This window comes from Spermophilus citellus, assembly GCF_964194105.1.
Source record: "Spermophilus citellus genome assembly, chromosome: 18".
NCBI classification, from domain to species: Eukaryota; Metazoa; Chordata; class Mammalia; order Rodentia; family Sciuridae; genus Spermophilus; species Spermophilus citellus.
This window is the reverse complement of record NC_138200.1, coordinates 31,107,557-31,131,735: the sequence shown is the minus strand read 5'-3', so window position 1 is coordinate 31,131,735 and position 24,179 is coordinate 31,107,557.

Sequence of the window (24,179 nt, the reverse complement as noted above, 5' to 3'; positions counted from 1 at the left end):
GGTGAGTCAAGTGGGAATGGTGTACTGGTCATTACCTCCAAGTATCATCAAGATTGGGTGAAATAACATTTCCTGAGATTTCAGGAAACTCGTAGTTTTTTGGAAGCTAGGCAACCCCTTTCAGACGAATTTGGTTTTCATAAGTCTCTCCTTTGGGCTACTTGAATAGGAAACAAACAGTACAGACAGAACTTAGAACTGCTTTATTTTGTCAAGTTTCAAGGAGCTAGCACAAACCGTGTTGGATTTAGAGTTCCAAATTCATCTATCAATATAGGAGAAAACAGAGAGAAACCTAAAAATTGAAACTGTTACTGCAGAGGAATGCTTCAAGCTATAAGAACGAAATTTGGTGAGTCAAGTGGAAATGGTGTACTGATCATTACCTCCAAGTATCATCAAGATTGGGGGAAATAACATTTGCTGACATTTCAGGAAATCATAGTTTTTTGGAAGCTAGGCAACCCCTTTCTGACGAAAGTGGTTTTTCTCAGGCTGTGCTTAGGGGTACTTGAATAGGAAACAAACTGTTTAGTTAGAACTTAGAACTACTTTACTGTGTCAAGTATCAAGGAGCTAGCACAAACCGTGTTGGATTTAGTGTTCCAAATTCATCTATCAATATAGGAGAAAACAGAGTGAAACCTAAAAATTCAAACTGTTACTTCAGAGGAATGCTTCAAGCTATAAGAAAGAAATTTGGTGAGTCAAGTGGAATGGTGTACTGATCATTACCTCCAAGTATCATCAAGATTGGGTGAAATAACTTTTGCTGAGATTTCAGGAAACTCGTAGTTTTTTGGAAGCTAGGCAACCCCTTTCAGACGAATTTGGTTTTTGTCAGTCTCTGCTTAGGGCTACTTGAATATGAAACAAACAGTACAGACAGAACTTAGAACTCCTTTATTTTGTCAAGTTTCAAGGAGCTAGCACAAACCGTGTTGGATTTAGAGTTCCAAATTCATCTATCAATATAGGAGAAAACAGAGTGAAACCTAAAAATTTAAACTGTTACTGCAGAGGAATGCTTCAAGCTATAAGAACAAAATTTGGTGAGTCAAGTGGGAATGGTGTACTGATCATTACCTCCAAGTATCACCAAGAATGGGTGAAGTAACATTTGCTGAGATTTCAGGAAACTCGTAGTTTTTTGGAAGCTAGGCAACCCCTTTCTGACGAAAGTGGTTTTTCTCAGGCTGTGCTTAGGGTTACTTGAATAGGAAACAAACTGTACAGTTAGAACGTAGAACTACTTTATTATGTCAAGTATCAAGGAGCTAGCATAAACCGTGTTGGATTTAGTGTTCCAAATTCATCTATCAATATAGGAGAAAACAGAGTGAAACCTAAAAATTCAAACTGTTACATCAGAGGAATGCTTCAAGCTATAAGAAAGAAATTTGGTGAGTCAAGTGAAATGGTGTACTGATCATTACCTCCAAGTATCATCAAGATTGGGTTAAATAACATTTCCTGAGATTTCAGGAAACTCGAAGTTTTTTGGAAGCTAGGCAACCCCTTTCAGACGAATTTGGTTTTCGTCAGTCTCTGCTTAGGTCTACTTGAATAGGAAACAAACAGTACAGACAGGACTTAGAACTGCTTTATTTTGTCAAGTTTTAAGGAGCTAGCACAAACCGTGTTGGATTTAGAGTTCCAAATTCATCTATCAATATAGGAGAAAACAGAGTGAAACCTAAAAATTCAAACTTTTACTGCAGAGGAATGCTTCAAGCTATAAGAACGAAATTTGGTGAGTCAAGTGGGAATGGTGTACTGATCATTACCTCCAAGTATCATCAAGATTGGGTGAAATAACATTTGCTGAGATTTCAGGAAACTCGTAGTTTTTTGGAAGCTAGGCAACCCCTTTCAGACGAATTTGGTTTTCATCAGTCTCTGCTTAGGGCTACTTGAATAGGAAACAAACAGTACAGACAGAACATAGAACTGCTTTATTTTGTCAAGTTTCAAGGAGCTAGCACAAACCGTGTTGGATTTAGAGTTCCAAATTCATCTATCAATATAGGAGAAAACAGAGAGAAACCTAAAAATTGAAACTGTTACTGCAGAGGAATGCTTCAAGCTATAAGAACAAAATTTGGTGAGTCAAGTGGAAATGGTGTACTGATCATTACCTCCAAGTATCATCAAGATTGGGTGAAATAACATTTGCTGACATTTCAGGAAATCATAGTTTTTTGGAAGCTAGGCAACCCCTTTCTGACGAAAGTGGTTTTTCTCAGGCTGTGCTTAGGGTTACTTGAATAGGAAACAAACTGTTTAGTTAGAACTTAGAACTACTTTATTGTGTCAAGTTTTAAAGAGCTAGCACAAACCGTGTTGGATTTAGAGTTCCAAATTCATCTATCAATATAGGAGAAAACAGAGTGAAACCTAAAAATTCAAACTGTTACTGCAGAGGAATGCTTCAAGCTATAAGAACGAAATTTGGTGAGTCAAGTGGGAATGGTGTACTGATCATTACCTCCAAGTATCATCAAGATTGGATGAAATAACATTTGCTGGGATTTCAGGAAACTCGTAGTTTTTTGGAAGCTAGGCAACCCCTTTCAGACGTATTTGGTTTTCATCAGTCTCTGCTTAGGGCTACTTGAATAGGAAACAAACAGTACAGACAGAACTTAGAACTGCTTTATTTTGTCAAGTTTCAAGGAGTTAGCACAAACCGTGTTGGATTTAGAGTTCCAAATTCATCTATCAATATAGGAGAAAACAGAGTGAAACCTAAAAATTCAAACTGTTACTGCAGAGGAATGCTTCAAGCTATAAGAACAAAATTTGGTGAGTCAAGTGGGAATGGTGTACTGATCATTACCTCCAAGTATCATCAAGATTGGGTGAAATAACATTTGCTGAGATTTCAGGAAACTCGTAGTTTTTTGGAAGCTAGGCAACCCCTTTCAGATGAATTTGGTTTTCATCAGTCTCTGCTTAGGGCTACTTGAATAGGAAACAAACAGTACAGACAGAACTTAGAACTGCTTTATTTTGTCAAGTTTCAAGGAGCTAGCACAAACCGTGTTGGATTTAGAGTTCCAAATCATCTATCAATATAGGAGAAAACAGAGTGAAACCTACAAATTCAAACTGTTACTGCAGAGGAATGCTTCAAGCTATAAGAACGAAATTTGGTGAGTCAAGTGGGAATGGTGTACTGATCATTACCTCCAAGTATCATCAAGATTGGGTGAAATAATATTTGCTCAGATTTCAGGAAACTCGTAGTTTTTTGGAAGCTAGGCAACCCCTTTCTGATGAAAGTGGTTTTTCTCAGGCTGTGCTTAGGGTTACTTGAATAGGAAACAAACAATACAGACAGAACTTAGAACTACTTTATTGTGTCAAGTTTCAAGGAGCTAGCACAAACCATGTTGGATTTAGAGTTCCAAATTCATCTATCAATATAGGAGAAAACAGAGTGAAACCTAAAAATTCAAACTGTTACTGCAGAGGAATGCTTCAAGCTATAAGAACGAAATTTGGTGAATCAAGTGGGAGTGGAGTACTGATCATTACCTCCAAGTATCATCAAGATTGGGTGAAATAACATTTGCTGAGATTTCAGGAAACTCGTAGTTTTTTGGAAGCTAGGCAACCCCTTTGAGACGAATTTGGTTTTCGTCAGTCTCTGCTTAGGGCTACTTGAATAGGAAACAAACAGTACAAACAGAACTTAGAACTGCTTTATTTTGTCAAGTTTTAAGGAGGTAGCACAAACCGTGTTGGATTTAGAGTTCCAAATTCATCTATCAATATAGGAGAAAACAGAGTGAAACCTAAAAATTCAAACTGTTACTGCAGAGGAATGCTTCAAGCTATAAGAACGATATTTGGTGAGTCAAGTGGGAATGGTGTACTGATCATTACCTCCAAGTATCATCAAGATTGGGTGAAATAACATTTGCTGAGATTTCAGGAAACTCGTAGTTTTTTGGAAGCTAGGCAACCCCTTTCTGACGAAAGTGGTATCTCTCAGGCTGTGCTTAGGGTTACTTGAATAGGAAACAAACTGTATAGTTAGAACTTAGAAGTACTTTATTGTGTCAAGTTTCAAGGAGCTAGCACAAACTGTGTTGGATTTAGAGTTCCAAATTCATCTATCAATATAGGAGAAAACAGATTGAAACCTAAAAATTCAAACTGTTACTTCAGAGGAATGCTTCAAGCTATAAGAACGAAATTTGGTGAGTCAAGTGGGAATGGTGTACTGATCATTACCTCCAAGTATCATCAAGATTGGGTGAAATAACATTTGCTGAGATTTCAGGAAACTCGTAGTTTTTTGGAAGCTAGGCAACCCCTTTCAGACGAATTTGGTTTTCATCAGTCTCTGCTTAGGGCTACTTGAATAGGAAACAAACTGTATAGTTAGAACTTAGAACTACTTTATTGTGTCAAGTTTCAAGGAGCTAGCACAAACTTTGTTGGATTTAGAGTTCCAAATTCATCTATCAATATAGGAGAAAACAGAGTGAAACCTAAAAATTCAAACTTTTACTGCAGAGGAATGCTTCAAGGTATAAGAACAAAATTTGGTGAGTCAAGTGGGAATGGTGTACTGATCATTACCTCCAAGTATCATCAAGATTGGGTGAAATAACATTTCCTGAGATTTCAGGAAACTCGTAGTTTTTTGGAAGCTAGGCAACCCCTTTCAGACGTATTTGGTTTTCATAAGTCTCTGCTTTGGGCTACTTGAATAGGAAACAAACAGTACAGACAGAACTTAGAACTGCTTTATTTTGTCAAGTTTCAAGGAGCTAGCACAAACCGTGTTGGATTTAGAGTTCCAAATTCATCTATCAATATAGGAGAAAACAGAGAGAAACCTAAAAATTGAAACTGTTACTGCAGAGGAATGCTTCAAGCTATAAGAACGAAATTTGGTGAGTCAAGTGGAAATGGTGTACTGATCATTACCTCCAAGTATCATCAAGATTGGGTGAAATAACATTTGCTGACATTTCAGGAAATCATAGTTTTTTGGAAGCTAGGCAACCCCTTTCTGACGAAAGTGGTTTTTCTCAGGCTGTGCTTAGGGTTACTTGAATAGGAAACAAACTGTATAGTTAGAACTTAGAACTACTTTACTGTGTCAAGTATCAAGGAGCTAGCACAAACCGTGTTGGATTTAGAGTTCCAAATTCATCTATCAATATAGGAGAAAACAGAGTGAAACCTAAAAATTCAAACTGTTACTGCAGAGGAATGCTTCAAGCTATAAGAACGAAATTTGGTGAATCAAGTGGGAGTGGAGTACTGATCATTACCTCCAAGTATCATCAAGATTGGGTGAAATAACATTTGCTGAGATTTCAGGAAACTCGTAGTTTTTTGGAAGCTAGGCAACCCCTTTCAGACGAATTTGGTTTTCGTCAGTCTCTGCTTAGGGCTACTTGAATAGGAAACAAACAGTACAGACAGGACTTAGAACTGCTTTATTTTGTCAAGTTTTAAGGAGCTAGCACAAACCGTGTTGGATTTAGAGTTCCAAATTCATCTATCAATATAGGAGAAAACAGAGTGAAACCTAAAAATTCAAACTGTTACTGCAGAGGAATGCTTCAAGCTATAAGAACGAAATTCGGTGAGTCAAGTGGGAATGGTGTACTGATCATTACCTCCAAGTATCATCAAGATTGGATGAAATAACATTTGCTGGGATTTCAGGAAACTCGTAGTTTTTTGGAAGCTAGGCAACCCCTTTCAGACGTATTTGGTTTTCATCAGTCTCTGCTTAGGGCTACTTGAATAGGAAACAAACAGTACAGACAGAACTTAGAACTGCTTTATTTTGTCAAGTTTCAAGGAGCTAGCACAAACCGTGTTGGATTTAGAGTTCCAAATTCATCTATCAATATAGGAGAAAACAGAGTGAAACCTAAAAATTCAAACTGTTACTGCAGAGGAATGCTTCAAGCTATAAGAACAAAATTTGGTGAGTCAAGTGGGAATGGTGTACTGATCATTACCTCCAAGTATCATCAAGATTGGGTGAAATAACATTTGCTGAGATTTCAGGAAACTCGTAGTTTTTTGGAAGCTAGGCAACCCCTTTCAGATGAATTTGGTTTTCATCAGTCTCTGCTTAGGGCTACTTGAATAGGAAACAAACAGTACAGACAGAACTTAGAACTGCTTTATTTTGTCAAGTTTCAAGGAGCTAGCACAAACCGTGTTGGATTTAGAGTTCCAAATCATCTATCAATATAGGAGAAAACAGAGTGAAACCTACAAATTCAAACTGTTACTGCAGAGGAATGCTTCAAGCTATAAGAACGAAATTTGGTGAGTCAAGTGGGAATGGTGTACTGATCATTACCTCCTAGTATCATCAAGATTGGGTGAAATAATATTTGCTGAGATTTCAGGAAACTCGTAGTTTTTTGGAAGCTAGGCAACCCCTTTCTGATGAAAGTGGTTTTTCTCAGGCTGTGCTTAGTGTTACTTGAATAGGAAACAAACTGTATAGTTAGAACTTAGAAGTACTTTGTTGTGTCAAGTTTCAAGGAGCTAGCACAAACTGTGTTGGTTTTAGAGTTCCAAATTCATCTATCAATATAGGAGAAAACAGAGTGAAACCTAAAAATTCAAACTGTTACTGCAGAGGAATGCTTCAAGCTATAAGAATGAAATTTGGTGAGTCAAGTGGGAATGGTGTACTGATCATTACCTCCAAGTATCATCAAGATTGGGTGAAATAACATTTGCTGAGATTTCAGGAAACTCGTAGTTTTTTGGAAGCTAGGCAACCCCTTTGAGACGAATTTGGTTTTAGTCAGTCTCTGCTTAGGGCTACTTGAATAGGAAACAAACAGTACAGACAGAACTTAGAAGTGCTTTATTTTGTCAAGTTTTAAGGAGCTAGCACAAACCGTGTTGGATTTAGAGTTCCAAATTCATCTATCAATATAGGAGAAAACAGAGTGAAACCTAAAAATTCAAACTGTTACTGCAGAGGAATGCTTCAAGCTATAAGAACGATATTTGGTGAGTCAAGTGGGAATGGTGTACTGATCATTACCTCCAAGTATCATCAAGATTGGGTGAAATAACATTTGCTGAGATTTCAGGAAACTCGTAGTTTTTTGGAAGCTAGTCAACCCCTTTCTGACGAAAGTGGTATCTCTCAGGCTGTGCTTAGGGTTACTTGAATAGGAAACAAACTGTATAGTTAGAACTTAGAAGTACTTTTTTGTGTCAAGTTTCAAGGAGCTAGCACAAACTGTGTTGGATTTAGAGTTCCAAATTCATCTATCAATATAGGAGAAAACAGAGTGAAACCTAAAAATTCAAACTGTTACTGCAGAGGAATGCTTCAAGCTATAAGAGCGAAATTTGGTGAGTCAAGTGGGAATGGTGTACTGATCATTACCTCCAAGTATCATCAAGATTGGGTGAAATAACATTTGCTGAGATTTCAGGAAACTCGTAGTTTTTTGGAAGCTAGGCAACCCCTTTCAGACGAATTTGGTTTTCATCAGTCTCTGCTTAGGGCTACTTGAATAGGAAACAAACTGTATAGTTAGAACTTAGAACTACTTTATTGTGTCAAGTTTCAAGGAGCTAGCACAAACTTTGTTGGATTTAGAGTTCCAAATTCATCTATCAATATAGGAGAAAACAGAGTGAAACCTAAAAATTCAAACTGTTACTGCAGAGGAATGCTTCAAGGTATAAGAACAAAATTTGGTGAGTCAAGTGGGAATGGTGTACTGATCATTACCTCCAAGTATCATCAAGATTGGGTGAAATAACATTTCCTGAGATTTCAGGAAACTCGTAGTTTTTTGGAAGCTAGGCAACCCCTTTCACACGAATTTGGTTTTCATAATTCTCTGCTTTGGGCTACTTGAATAGGAAACAAACAGTACAGACAGAACTTAGAACTGCTTTATTTTGTCAAGTTTCAAGGAGCTAGCACAAACCGTGTTGGATTTAGAGTTCCAAATTCATCTATCAATATAGGCGAAAACAGAGAGAAACCTAAAAATTGAAACTGTTACTGCAGAGGAATGCTTCAAGCTATAAGAACGAAATTTGGTGAGTCAAGTGGAAATGGTGTACTAATCATTACCTCCAAGTATCATAAAGATTGGGTGAAATAACATTTGCTGACATTTCAGGAAATCATAGTTTTTTGGAAGCTAGGCAACCCCTTTCTGACGAAAGTGGTTTTTCTCAGGCTGTGCTTAGGGTTACTTGAATAGGAAACAAACTGTATAGTTAGAACTTAGAACTACTTTACTGTGTCAAGTATCAAGGAGCTAGCACAAACCGTGTTGGATTTAGAGTTCCAAATTCATCTATCAATATAGGAGAAAACAGAGTGAAACCTAAAAATTCAAACTGTTACTGCAGAGGAATGCTTCAAGCTATAAGAACGAAATTTGGTGAATCAAGTGGGAGTGGAGTACTGATCATTACCTCCAAGTATCATCAAGATTGGGTGAAATAACATTTGCTGAGATTTCAGGAAACTCGTAGTTTTTTGGAAGCTAGGCAACCTTTTTCTGACGAAAGTGGTTTTTCTCAGGCTGTGCTTAGGGTTACTTGAATAGGAAACAAACTGTACAGTTAGAACGTAGAACTACTTTATTATGTCAAGTATCAAGGAGCTAGCACAAACCGTGTTGGATTTAGTGTTCCAAATTCATCTATCAATATAGGAGAAAACAGAGTGAAACCTAAAAATTCAAACTGTTACTTCAGAGGAATGCTTCAAGCTATAAGAAAGAAATTTGGTGAGTCAAGTGGAATGGTGTACTGATCATTACCTCCAAGTATCATCAAGATTGGGTGAAATAACTTTTGCTGAGATTTCAGGAAACTCGTAGTTTTTTGGAAGCTAGGCAACACCTTTCAGAAGAATTTGGTTTTCGTCAGTCTCTGCTTAGGGCTACTTGAATAGGAAACAAACAGTACAGACAGGAATTAGAACTGCTTTATTTTGTCAAGTTTTAAGGAGCTAGCACAAACCGTGTTGGATTTAGAGTTCCAAATTCATCTATCAATATAGGAGAAAACAGAGTGAAACCTAAAAATTCAAACTGTTACTGCAGAGGAATGCTTCAAGCTATAAGAGCAAAATTTGGTGAGTAGTGGGAATGGTGTACTGATCATTACCTCCAAGTATCATCAAGATTGGGTGAAATAACATTTTCTGAGATTTCAGGAAACTCGTAGTTTTTTGGAAGCTAGGCAACCCTTTTCAGACGAATTTGGTTTTCATCAGTCTCTGCTTAGGGCTATTTGAATAGGAAACAAACAGTACAGACAGTTCTTAGAACTGCTTTATTTTGTCAAGTTTCAAGGAGCTAGCACAAACCGTGTTGGATTCAGAGTTCCAAATTCATCTATCAATATAGGAGAAAACAGAGTGAAACCTAAAAATTTAAACTGTTACTGCAGAGGAATGCTTCAAGCTATAAGAACGAAATTTGGTGAGTCAAGTGGGAATGGTGTACTGATCATTACCTCCAAGTATCATCAAGAATGGGTGAAGTAACATTTGCTGAGATTTCAGGAAACTCGTAGTTTTTTGGAAGCTAGGCAACCCCTTTCTGACGAAAGTGGTTTTTCTCAGGCTGTGCTTAGGGTTACTTGAATAGAAAACAAACTGTACAGTTAGAACGTAGAACTACTTTATTATGTCAAGTATCAAGGAGCTAGCACAAACCGTGTTGGATTTAGTGTTCCAAATTCATCTATCAATATAGGAGAAAACAGAGTGAAACCTAAAAATTCAAACTGTTACTTCAGAGGAATGCTTCAAGCTATAAGAAAGAAATTTGGTGAGTCAAGTGGAATGGTGTACTGATCATTACCTCCAAGTATCATCAAGATTGGGTGAAATAACTTTTGCTGAGATTTCAGGAAACTCGTAGTTTTTTGGAAGCTAGGCAACCCCTTTCAGACGAATTTGGTTTTCGTCAGTCTCTGCTTAGGGCTACATGAATAGGAAACAAACAGTACAGACAGGACTTAGAACTGCTTTATTTTGTCAAGTTTTAAGGAGCTAGCACAAACCGTGTTGGATTTAGAGTTCCAAATTCATCTATCAATATAGGAGAAAACAGAGTGAAACCTAAAAATTCAAACTGTTACTGCAGAGGAATGCTTCAAGCTATAAGAACGATATTTGGTGAGTCAAGTGGGAATGGTGTACTGATCATTACCTCCAAGTATCATCAAGATTGGGTGAAATAACATTTGCTGAGATTTCAGGAAACTCGTAGTTTTTTGGAAGCTAGGCAACCCCTTTCAGACGAATTTGGTTTTCATCAGTCTCTGCTTAGGGCTACTTGAATAGGAAACAAACTGTATAGTTAGAACTTAGAACTACTTTATTGTGTCAAGTTTCAAGGAGCTAGCACAAACTTTGTTGGATTTAGAGTTCCAAATTCATCTATCAATATAGGAGAAAACAGAGTGAAACCTAAAAATTCAAACTGTTACTGCAGAGGAATGCTTCAAGGTATAAGAACAAAATTTGGTGAGTCAAGTGGGAATGGTGTACTGATCATTACCTCCAAGTATCATCAAGATTGGGTGAAATAACATTTCCTGAGATTTCAGGAAACTCGTAGTTTTTTGGAAGCTAGGCAACCCCTTTCAGACGAATTTGGTTTTCATAATTCTCTGCTTTGGGCTACTTGAATAGGAAACAAACAGTACAGACAGAACTTAGAACTGCTTTATTTTGTCAAGTTTCAAGGAGCTAGCACAAACCGTGTTGGATTTAGAGTTCCAAATTCATCTATCAATATAGGCGAAAACAGAGAGAAACCTAAAAATTGAAACTGTTACTGCAGAGGAATGCTTCAAGCTATAAGAACGAAATTTGGTGAGTCAAGTGGAAATGGTGTACTGATCATTACCTCCAAGTATCATCAAGATTGGGTGAAATAACATTTGCTGACATTTCAGGAAATCATAGTTTTTTGGAAGCTAGGCAACCCCTTTCTGACGGAAGTGGTTTTTCTCAGGCTGTGCTTAGGGTTACTTGAATAGGAAATAAACTGTATAGTTAGAACTTAGAACTACTTTACTGTGTCAAGTATCAAGGAGCTAGCACAAACCGTGTTGGATTTAGAGTTCCAAATTCATCTATCAATATAGGAGAAAACAGAGTGAAACCTAAAAATTCAATCTGTTACTGCAGAGGAATGCTTCAAGCTATAAGAACGAAATTTGGTGAATCAAGTGGGAGTGGAGTACTGATCATTACCTCCAAGTATCATCAAGATTGGGTGAAATAACATTTGCTGAGATTTCAGGAAACTCGTAGTTTTTTGGAAGCTAGGCAACCTTTTTCTGACGAAAGTGGTTTTTCTCAGGCTGTGCTTAGGGTTACTTGAATAGGAAACAAACTGTACAGTTAGAACGTAGAACTACTTTATTATGTCAAGTATCAAGGAGCTAGCACAAACCGTGTTGGATTTAGTGTTCCAAATTCATCTATCAATATAGGAGAAAACAGAGTGAAACCTAAAAATTCAAACTGTTACTTCAGAGGAATGCTTCAAGCTATAAGAAAGAAATTTGGTGAGTCAAGTGGAATGGTGTACTGATCATTACCTCCAAGTATCATCAAGATTGGGTGAAATAACTTTTGCTGAGATTTCAGGAAACTCGTAGTTTTTTGGAAGCTAGGCAACCCCTTTCAGACGAATTTGGTTTTCGTCAGTCTCTGCTTAGGGCTACTTGAATAGGAAACAAACAGTACAGACAGGAATTAGAACTGCTTTATTTTGTCAAGTTTTAAGGAGCTAGCACAAACCGTGTTGGATTTAGAGTTCCAAATTCATCTATCAATATAGGAGAAAACAGAGTGAAACCTAAAAATTCAAACTGTTACTGCAGAGGAATGCTTCAAGCTATAAGAGCGAAATTTGGTGAGTAGTGGGAATGGTGTACTGATCATTACCTCCAAGTATCATCAAGATTGGGTGAAATAACATTTTCTGAGATTTCAGGAAACTCGTAGTTTTTTGGAAGCTAGGCAACCCTTTTCAGACGAATTTGGTTTTCATCAGTCTCTGCTTAGGGCTATTTGAATAGGAAACAAACAGTACAGACAGTTCTTAGAACTGCTTTATTTTGTCAAGTTTCAAGGAGCTAGCACAAACCGTGTTGGATTCAGAGTTCCAAATTCATCTATCAATATAGGAGAAAACAGAGTGAAACCTAAAAATTTAAACTGTTACTGCAGAGGAATGCTTCAAGCTATAAGAACGAAATTTGGTGAGTCAAGTGGGAATGGTGTACTGATCATTACCTCCAAGTATCATCAAGAATGGGTGAAGTAACATTTGCTGAGATTTCAGGAAACTCGTAGTTTTTTGGAAGCTAGGCAACCCCTTTCTGACGAAAGTGGTTTTTCTCAGGCTGTGCTTAGGGTTACTTGAATAGAAAACAAACTGTACAGTTAGAACGTAGAACTACTTTATTATGTCAAGTATCAAGGAGCTAGCACAAACCGTGTTGGATTTAGTGTTCCAAATTCATCTATCAATATAGGAGAAAACAGAGTGAAACCTAAAAATTCAAACTGTTACTTCAGAGGAATGCTTCAAGCTATAAGAAAGAAATTTGGTGAGTCAAGTGGAATGGTGTACTGATCATTACCTCCAAGTATCATCAAGATTGGGTGAAATAACTTTTGCTGAGATTTCAGGAAACTCGTAGTTTTTTGGAAGCTAGGCAACCCCTTTCAGACGAATTTGGTTTTCGTCAGTCTCTGCTTAGGGCTACATGAATAGGAAACAAACAGTACAGACAGGACTTAGAACTGCTTTATTTTGTCAAGTTTTAAGGAGCTAGCACAAACCGTGTTGGATTTAGAGTTCCAAATTCATCTATCAATATAGGAGAAAACAGAGTGAAACCTAAAAATTCAAACTGTTACTGCAGAGGAATGTTTCAAGCTATAAGAACGAAATTTGGTGAGTCAAGTGGGAATGGTGTACTGATCATTACCTCCAAGTATCATCAAGATTGGGTGAAATAACATTTTCTGAGATTTCAGGAAACTCGTAGTTTTTTGGAAGCTAGGCAACCCCTTTCAGACGAATTTGGTTTTCATCAGTCTCTGCTTAGGGCTACTTGAATAGGAAACAAACAGTACAGACAGTTCTTAGAACTGCTTTATTTTGTCAAGTTTCAAGGAGCTAGCACAAACCGTGTTGGATTTAGAGTTCCAAATTCATCTATCAATATAGGAGAAAACAGAGTGAAACCTAAAAATTTAAACTGTTACTGCAGAGGAATGCTTCAAGCTATAAGAACGAAATTTGGTGAGTCAAGTGGGAATGGTGTACTGATCATTACCTCCAAGTATCATCAAGAATGGGTGAAGTAACATTTGCTGAGATTTCAGGAAACTCGTAGTTTTTTGGAAGCTAGGCAACCCCTTTCTGACGAAAGTGGTTTTTCTCAGGCTGTGCTTAGGGTTACTTGAATAGGAAACAAACTGTATAGTTAGAACTTAGAACTAATTTATTGTGTCATGTTTCAAGGAGCTAGCACAAACTGTGTTGGATTTAGAGTTCCAAATTCATCTATCAATATAGGAGAAAACAGAGTGAAACCTAAAAATTCACACTGTTACTGCAGAGGAATGCTTCAAGCTATAAGAACAAAATTTGGTGAGTCAAGTGGGAATGGTGTACTGATCATTACCTCCAAGTATCATCAAGATTGGGTGAAATAACATTTGCTGAGATTTCAGGAAACTCGTAGTTTTTTGGAAGCTAGGCAACCCCTTTGAGACGAATTTGGTTTTCGTCAGTCTCTGCTTAGGGCTACTTGAATAGGAAACACGCAGTACAGACAGAACTTAGAACTGCTTTATTTTGTCAAGTTTTAAGGAGCTAGCACAAACCGTGTTGGATTTAGAGTTCCAAATTCATCTATCAATATAGGAGAAAACAGAGTGAAACCTAAAAATTCAAACTGTTACTGCAGAGGAATGCTTCAAGCTATAAGAACGAAATTTGGTGAGTCAAGTGGGAATGGTGTACTGATCATTACCTCCAAGTATCATCAAGATTGGGTGAAGTAACATTTGCTGATATTTCAGGAAACTCGTAGTTTTTTGGAAGCTAGGCAACCCCTTTCTGACGAAAGTGGTATCTCTCAGGCTGTGCTTAGGGTTACTTGAATAGGAAACAAACTGTATAGTTAGAACTTAGAAGTACTTTATTGTGTCAAGTTTCAAGGAGCTAGCACAAACTGTTTTGGATTTAGAGTTCCAAATTCATCTATCAATATAGGAGAAAACAGAGTGAAACCTAAAAATTCAAACTGTTACTGCAGAGGAATGCTTCAAGCTATAAGAACAAAATTTGGTGAATCAAGTGGGAGTGGAGTACTGATCATTACCTCCAAGTATCATCAAGATTGGGTGAAATAACATTTGCTGAGATTTCAGGAAACTCGTAGTTTTTTGGAAGCTAGGCAACCCCTTTCAGACGAATTTGGTTTTCATCAGTCTCTGCTTAGGGCTACTTGAATAGGAAACAAACAATACAGACAGTTCTTAGAACTGCTTTATTTTGTCAAGTTTCAAGGAGCTAGCACAAACCGTGTTGGATTTAGAGTTCCAAATTCATCTATCAATATAGGAGAAAACAGAGTGAAACCTAAAAATTTAAACTGTTACTGCAGAGGAATGCTTCAAGCTATAAGAACGAAATTTCGTGAGTCAAGTGGGAATGGTGTACTGATCATTACCTCCAAGTATCATCAAGAATGGGTGAAGTAACATTTGCTGAGATTTCAGGAAACTCGTAGTTTTTTGGAAGCTAGGCAACCCCTTTCTGACGAAAGTGGTTTTTCTCAGGCTGTGCTTAGGGTTACTTGAATAGGAAACAAACTGTATAGTTAGAACTTAGAACTACTTTATTGTGTCATGTTTCAAGGAGCTAGCACAAACTGTGTTGGATTTAGAGTTCCAAATTCATCTATCAATATAGGAGAAAACAGAGTGAAACCTAAAAATTCACACTGTTACTGCAGAGGAATGCTTCAAGCTATAAGAACAAAATTTGGTGAGTCAAGTGGGAATGGTGTACTGATCATTACCTCCAGGTATCATCAAGATTGGGTGAAATAACATTTGCTGAGATTTCAGGAAACTCGTAGTTTTTTGGAAGCTAGGCAACCCCTTTGAGACGAATTTGGTTTTCGTCAGTCTCTGCTTAGGGCTACTTGAATAGGAAACAAACAGTACAGACAGAACTTAGAACTGCTTTATTTTGTCAAGTTTTAAGGAGCTAGCACAAACCGTGTTGAATTTGAGTTCCAAATTCATCTATCAATATAGGAGAAAACAGAGTGAAACCTAAAAATTCAAACTGTTACTGCAGAGGAATGCTTCAAGCTATAAGAACGAAATTTGGTGAGTCAAGTGGGAATGGTGTACTGATCATTACCTCTAAGTATCATCAAGATTGGGTGAAATAACATTTGCTGAGATTTCAGGAAACTCGTAGTTTTTTGGAAGCTACGCAACCCCTTTCAGATGAATTTGGTTTTCATCAGTCTCTGCTTAGGGCTACTTGAATACGAAACAAACAGTACAGACAGAACTTAGACTGATTTATTTTGTCAAGGTTCAAGGAGCTAGCACAAACCGTGTTGGATTTAGAGTTCCAAATTCATCTATCAATATAGGAGAAAACAGAGTGAAAACTAAAAATTCAAACTGTTACTTCAGAGGAATGCTTCAGGCTATAAGAAAGAAATTTGGTGTGTCAAGTGGAATGGTGTACTGATCATTACCTCCAAGTATCATCAAGATTGGGTGAAATAACTTTTGCTGAGATTTCAGGAAACTCGTAGTTTTTTGGAAGCTAGGCAACCCCTTTCTGACGAAAGTGGTTTTTCTCAGGCTGTGCTTAGGGTTACTTGAATAGGAAACAAACTGTACAGTTAGAACGTAGAACTACTTTATTATGTCAAGTATCAAGGAGCTAGCAAAACCGTGTTGGATTTAGAGTTCCAAATTCATCTATCAATATAGGAGAAAACAGAGTGAAACCTAAAAATTCAAACTGTTACTGCAGAGGAATGCTTCAAGCTATAAGAACGAAATTTGGTGAGTCAAGTGGGAATGGTGTACTGATCATTACCTCCAAGTATCATCAAGATTGGGTGAAATAACTTTTGCTGAGATTTCAGGAAACTCGTAGTTTTTTGGAAGCTAGGCAACCCTTTTCAGACGAATTTGGTTTTCATAAGTCTCTGCATTGGGCTACTTAAATAGGAAACAAACAGTACAGACAGAACTTAGAACTGCTTTATTTTGTCAAGTTTCAAGGAGCTAGCACAAACCGTGTTGGATTTAGAGTTCCAAATTCATCTATCAATATAGGAGAAAACAGAGAGAAACCTAAAAATTGAAACTGTTACTGCAGAGGAATGCTTCAAGCTATAAGAACGAAATTTGGTGAGTCAAGTGGAAATGGTGTACTGATCATTACCTCCAAGTGTCATCAAGATTGGGTGAAATAACATTTGCTGACATTTCAGGAAATCATAGTTTTTTGGAAGCTAGGCAACCCCTTTTTGACGAAAGTGGTTTTTCTCAGGCTGTGCTTATGGTTACTTGAATAGGAAACAAACTGTATAGTTAGAACTTAGAACTACTTTATTGTGTCAAGTTTTAAAGTGCTAGCACAAACCGTGTTGGATTTAGAGTTCCAAATTCATCTATCAATATAGGAGAAAACAGAGTGAAACCTAAAAATTCAAACTGTTACTGCAGAGGAATGCTTCAAGCTATAAGAACGAAATTTGGTGAGTCAAGTGGGAATGGTGTACTGATCATTACCTCCAAGTATCATCAAGATTGGGTGAAATAACATTTGCTGGGATTTCAGGAAACTCGTAGTTTTTTGGAAGCTAGGCAACCCCTTTCAGACGAATTTGGTTTTCATCAGTCTCTGCTTAGGGCTACTTGAATAGGAAACAAACAGTACAGACAGAACTTAGAACTGCTTTATTTTGTCATGTTTCAAGGAGCTAGCACAAACTGTTTTGGATTTAGAGTTCCAAATTCATCTATCAATATAGGAGAAAACAGAGTGAAACCTAAAAATTCAAACTGTTACTGCAGAGGAATGCTTCAAGCTATAAGAACGAAATTTGGTGAATCAAGTGGGAGTGGAGTACTGATCATTACCTCCAAGTATCATCAATTGGGTGAAATAACATTTGCTGAGATTTCAGGAAACTCGTAGTTTTTTGGAAGCTAGGCAACCCCTTTCAGACGAATTTGGTTTTCATCAGTCTCTGCTTAGGGCTATTTGAATAGGAAACAAACAGTACAGACAGTTCTTAGAACTGCTTTATTTTGTCAAGTTTCAAGGAGCTAGCACAAACCGTGTTGGATTTAGAGTTCCAAATTCATCTATCAATATAGGAGAAAACAGAGTGAAACCTAAAAATTTAAACTGTTACTGCAGAGGAATGCTTCAAGCTATAAGAACGAAATTTGGTGAGTCAAGTGGGAATGGTGTACTGATCATTACCTCCAAGTATCATCAAGAATGGGTGAAGTAACATTTGCTGAGATTTCAGGAAACTCGTAGTTTTTTGGAAGCTAGGCAACCCCTTTCTGACGAAAGTGGTTTTTCTCAGGCTGTGCTTAGGGATACTTGAATAGGAAACAAACTGTATAGTTAGAACTTAGAACTACTTTATTGTGTCATGTTTCAAGGAGCTAGCACAAACTGTGTTGGATTTAGAGTTCCAAATTCATCTATCAATATAGGAGAAAACAGAGTGAAACCTAAAAATTCACACTGTTACTGCAGAGGAATGCTTCAAGCTATAAGAACAAAATTTGGTGAGTCAAGTGGGAATGGTTTACTGATCATTACCTCCAAGTATCATCAAGATTGGGTGAAATAACATTTGCTGAGATTTCAGGAAACTCGTAGTTTTTTGGAAGCTAGGCAACCCCTTTGAGACGAATTTGGTTTTCGTCAGTCTCTGCTTAGGGCTACTTGAATAGGAAACAAACAGTACAGACAGAACTTAGAACTGCTTTATTTTATCAAGTTTTAAGGAGCTAGCACAAACCGTGTTGGATTTAGAGTTCCAAATTCATCTATCAATATAGGAGAAAACAGAGTGAAACCTAAAAATTCAAACTGTTACTGCAGAGGAATGCTTCAAGCTATAAGAACGAAATTTGGTGAGTCAAGTGGGAATGGTGTACTGATCATTACCCCCAAGTATCATCAAGATTGGGTGAAATAACATTTGCTGAGATTTCAGGAAACTCATAGTTTTTTGGAAGCTAGGCAACCCCTTTCAGATGAATTTGGTTTTCATCAGTCTCTGCTTAGGGCTACTTGAATAGGAAACAAACAGTACAGACAGAACTTAGACTGATTTATTTTGTCAAGTTTCAAGGAGCTAGCACAAACCGTGTTGGATTTAGAGTTCCAAATTCATCTATCAATATAGGAGAAAACAGAGTGAAACCTAAAAATTCAAACTGTTACTGCAGAGGAATGCTTCATGCTATAAGAACGAAATTTGGTGAGTCAAGTAGGAATGGTGTACTGATTATTACCTCCAAGTATCATCAAGATTGGGTGAAATAACATTTGCTGACATTTCTGGAAATCATAGTTTTTTGGAAGCTAGGCAACCCCTTTCTGACGAAAGTGGTTTTTCTCAGGCTGTGCTTAGGGTTACTTAAATAGAAAACAAACTGTACAGTTAGAACTTAGAACTACTTTATTATGTCAAGTATCAAGGAGCTAGCACAAACCGTGTTGGATTTAGAGTTCCAAATTCATCTATCAATATTGGAGAAAACAGAGTGAAAACTAAAAATTCAAACTGTTACTGCAGAGGAATGCTTCAATCTATAAGAAAGAAATTTGGTGTGTCAAGTGGAATGGTGTACTGATCATTACCTCCAAGTATCATCAAGATTGGGTGAAATAACTTTTGCTGAGATTTCAGGAAACTCGTAGTTTTTTGGAAGCTAGGCAACCCCTTTCTGACGAAAGTGGTTTTTCTCAGGCTGTGCTTAGGGTTACTTGAATAGGAAACAAACTGTACAGTTAGAACGTAGAACTACTTTATTATGTCAAGTATCAAGGAGCTAGCACAAACCGTGTTGGATTTAAAGTTCCAAATTCATCTATCAATATAGGAGAAAACAGAGTGAAACCTAAAAATTCAAACTGTTACTTCAGAGGAATGCTTCAAGCTATAAGAAAGAAATTTGGTGTGTCAAGTGAAATGGTGTACTGATCATTACCTCCAAGTATCATCAAGATTGGGTGAAATAACTTTTGCTGAGATTTCAGGAAACTCGTAGTTTTTTGGAAGCTAGGCAACCCCTTTCAGACGAATTTGGTTTTCATAAGTCTCTGCTTTGGGCTACTTAAATAGGAAACAAACAGTACAGACAGAACTTAGAACTGCTTTATTTTGTCAAGTTTCAAGGAGCTAGCACAAACCGTGTTGGATTTAGAGTTCCAAATTCATCTATCAATATAGGAGAAAACAGAGAGAAACCTAAAAATTGAAACTGTTACTGCAGAGGAATGCTTCAAGCTATAAGAACGAAATTTGGTGAGTCAAGTGGAAATGGTGTACTGATCATTACCTCCAAGTATCATCAAGATTGGGTGAAATAACATTTGCTGACATTTCAGGAAATCATAGTTTTTTGGAAGCTAGGCAACCCCTTTCTGACGAAAGTGGTTTTTCTCAGGCTGTGCTTATGGTTACTTGAATAGGAAACAAACTGTATAGTTAGAACTTAGAACTACTTTATTGTGTCAAGTTTTAAAGTGCTAGCACAAACCGTGTTGGATTTAGAGTTCCAAATTCATCTATCAATATAGGAGAAAACAGAGTGAAACCTAAAAATTCAAACTGTTACTGCAGAGGAATGCTTCAAGCTATAAGAACAAAATTTGGTGAGTCAAGTGGGAATGGTGTACTGATCATTACCTCCAAGTATCATCAAGATTGGGTGAAGTAACATTTGCTGATATTTCAGGAAACTCGTAGTTTTTTGGAAGCTAGGCAACCCCTTTCTGACGAAAGTGGTATCTCTCAGGCTGTTCTTAGGGTTACTTGAATAGGAAACAAACTGTATAGTTAGAACTTAGAAGTACTATATTGTGTCAAGTTTCAAGGAGCTAGCACAAACTGTGTTGGATTTAGAGTTCCAAATTCATCTATCAATATAGGAGAAAACAGATTGAAACCTAAAAATTCAAACTGTTACTGCAGAGGAATGCTTCAAGCTATAAGAAAGAAATTTGGTGAGTCAAGTGGGAATGGTGTACTGATCATTACCTCCAAGTATCATCAAGATTGGGTGAAATAACATTTGCTGAGATTTCAGGAAACTCGTAGTTTTTTGGAAGCTAGGCAACCCCTTTCAGACGAATTTGGTTTTCATCAGTCTCTGCTTAGGGCTACTTGAATAGGAAACAAACAGTACAGACAGAACTTAGAACTGCTTTATTTTGTCAAGTTTCAAGGAGCTAGCACAAACCGTGTTGGATTTAGAGTTCCAAATTCATCTATCAATATAGGAGAAAACAGAGTGAAACCTAAAAATTCAAACTGTTACTGCAGAGGAATGCTTCAAGCTATAAGAACGAAATTTGGTGAATCAAGTGGGAGTGGAGTACTGATCATTACCTCCAAGTATCATCAAGATTGGGTGAAATAACATTTGCTGAGATTTCAGGAAACTCGTAGATTTTGGAAGCTAGGCAACCCCTTTCTGACGAAAGTGGTTTTTCTCAGGCTGTGCTTAGGGTTACTTGAATAGGAAACAAACAGTACAGTTAGAACGTAGAACTACTTTATTATGTCAAGTATCAAGGAGCTAGCACAAACCGTGTTGGATTTAGTGTTCCAAATTCATCTATCAATATAGGAGAAAACAGAGTGAAACCTAAAAATTCAAACTGTTACTTCAGAGGAATGCTTCAAGCTATAAGAAAGAAATTTGGTGAGTCAAGTGGAATGGTGTACTGATCATTACCTCCAAGTATCATCAAGATTGGGTGAAATAACTTTTGCTGAGATTTCAGGAAACTCGTAGTTTTTTGGAAGCTAGGCAACCTCTTTCAGACGAATTTGGTTTTCGTCAGTCTCTGCTTAGTGCTACTTGAATAGGAAACAAACAGTACAGACAGGACTTAGAACTGCTTTATTTTGTCAAGTTTTAAGGAGCTAGCACAAACCGTGTTGGATTTATAGTTCCAAATTCATCTATCAATATAGGAGAAAACAGAGTGAAACCTAAAAATTCAAACTGTTACTACAGAGGAACGATTCAAGCTATAAGAACGAAATTTGGTGAGTCAAGTGGGAATGGTGTTCTGATCATTACCTCCAAGTATCATCAAGATTGGGTGCAATAACATTTGCTGAGATTTCAGGAAACTCGTAGTTTTTTGGAAGCTTGGCAACCCCTTTCTGAGGAAAGTGGTTTTTCTCAGGCTGTGCTTAGGGTTACTTGAATAGGAAACAAACTGTATAGTTAGAACTTAGAACTACTATATTATGTCAAGTATCAAGGAGCTAGCACAAACGGTGTTGGATTTAGAGTTCCAAATTCATCTATCAATATAGGAGAAAACAGAGTGAAACCTAAAAATTCAAACTGTTACTTCAGAGGAATGCTTCAAGCTATAAGAAAGAAATTTGGTGAGTCAAGTGGAATGGTGTACTGTTCATTACCTCCAAGTATCATCAAGATTGGGTGAAATAACATTTGCTGAGATTTCAGGAAACTCGTAGTTTTTTGGAAGCTAGGCAACCCCTTTCAGACGAATTTGGTTTTCGTCAGTCTCTGCTTAGGGCTACTTGAATAGGAAACAAACAGTACAGACAGAACTTAGAACTGCTTTAATTTGTCAAGTTTTAAGGAGCTAGCAAAAACCGTGTTGGATTTACAGTTCCAAATTCATCTATCAATATAGGAGAAAACAGAATGAAACCTAAAAATTCAAACTGTTACTGCAGAGGAATGCTTCAAGCTATAAGAACGAAATTTGGTGAGTCAAGTGGGAATGGTGTACTGATCATTACCTCCAAGCATCATCAAGATTGGGTGAAATAACATTTGCTGAGATTTCAGGAAACTCGTAGTTTTTTGGAAGCTAGGCAACCCCTTTATGACGAAAGTGGTTTTTCTCAGGCTGTGCTTAGGGTTACTTGAATAGGAAACAAACTGTATAGTTAGAACTTAGAACTACTTTATTGTGTCATGGTTCAAGGAGCTAGCACAAACTGTGTTGGATTTAGAGTTCCAAATTCATCTATCAATATAGGAGAAAACAGAGTGAAACCTAAAAATTCAAACTGTTACTGCAGAGGAAATCTTCAAGCTATAAGAACAAAATTTGGTGAGTCAAGTGGGAATGGTGTACTGATCATTACCTCCAAGTATCATCAAGATTGGGTGAAATAACATTTGCTGAGATTTCAGGAAACTCGTAGTTTTTTGGAAGCTAGGCAACCCCTTTCAGATGAAAGTGGTTTTTCTCGGGCTGTGCTTAGGGTTACTTGAATAGGAAACAAACAGTACAGACAGAACTTAGAACTGCTTTATTTTGTCAATTTTTAAAGAGCTAGCACAAACCGTGTTGGATTTAGAGTTTTAAATTCATCTATCAATATAGGAGAAAACAGAGTGAAACCTAAAAATTCAAACTGTTACTTCAGAGGAATGCTTCAAGCTATAAGAACAAAATTTGGTGAGTCAAGTGGGAATGGTGTACTGATCATTACCTCCAAGTATCATCAAGATTGTGTGAAATAACATTTGCTGGGATTTCAGGAAACTCGTAGTTTTTTGGAAGCTAGGCAACCCCTTTCAGACGAATTTGGTTTTCATCAGTCTCTGCTTAGGGCTACTTGAATAGGAAACAAACAGTACAGACAGAACTTAGAACTGCTTTATTTTGTCAAGTTTCAAGGAGCTAGCACAAACCGTGTTGGATTTAGAGTTCCAAATTCATCTATCAATATAGGAGAAAACAGAGTGAAACCTAAAAATTCAAACTGTTACTGCAGAGGAATGCTTCAAGCTATAAGAACGAAATTTGGTGAGTCAAGTGGGAATGGTGTACTGATCATTACCTCCAAGTATCATCAAGATTGGGTGAAATAACATTTGCTGAGATTTCAGGAAACTCGTATTTTTTTGGAATCTAGGCAACCCCTTTCTGATGAAAGTGGTTTTTCTCAGGCTGTGCTTAGGGTTACTTGAATAGGAAACAAACTGTATAGTTAGAACTTAGAACTACTTTACTGTGTCAAGTATCAAGGAGCTAGCACAAACCGTGTTGGATTTAGAGTTCCAAATTCATGTATCAATATAGGAGAAAACAGAGTGAAACCTAAAAATTCAAATTGTTACTGCAGAGGAATGTTTCAAGCTATAAGAACGAAATTTGGTGAGTCAAGTGGGAACGGTGTACTGATCATTACCTCCAAGTATCATCAAGATTGGGTGAAATAACATTTGCTGAGATTTCAGGAAACTCGTAGTTTTTTGGAAGCTTGGCAACCCCTTTCTGAGGAAAGTGGTTTTTCTCAGGCTGTGCTTAGGGTTACTTGAATAGGAAACAAACTGTATAGTTAGAACTTAGAACTACTATATTATGTCAAGTATCAAGGAGCTAGCACAAACGGTGTTGGATTTAGAGTTCCAAATTCATCTATCAATATAGGAGAAAACAGAGTGAAACCTAAAAATTCAAACTGTTACTTCAGAGGAATGCTTCAAGCTATAAGAAAGAAATTTGGTGAGTCAAGTGGAATGGTGTACTGTTCATTACCTCCAAGTATCATCAAGATTGGGTGAAATAACATTTGCTGAGATTTCAGGAAACTCGTAGTTTTTTGGAAGCTAGGCAACCCCTTTCTGAGTTAAGTGGTTTTTTTCAGGCTGTGCTTAGGGTTACTTGAATAGGAAACAAACTGTATAGTTAGAACTTAGAAGTACTTTATTGTGTCAAGTTTCAAGGAGCTAGCACAAACTGTGTTGGATTTAGAGTTCCAAATTCATCTATCAATATAGGAGAAAACAGATTGAAACCTAAAAATTCAAACTGTTACTGCAGAGGAATGCTTCAAGCTATAAGAAC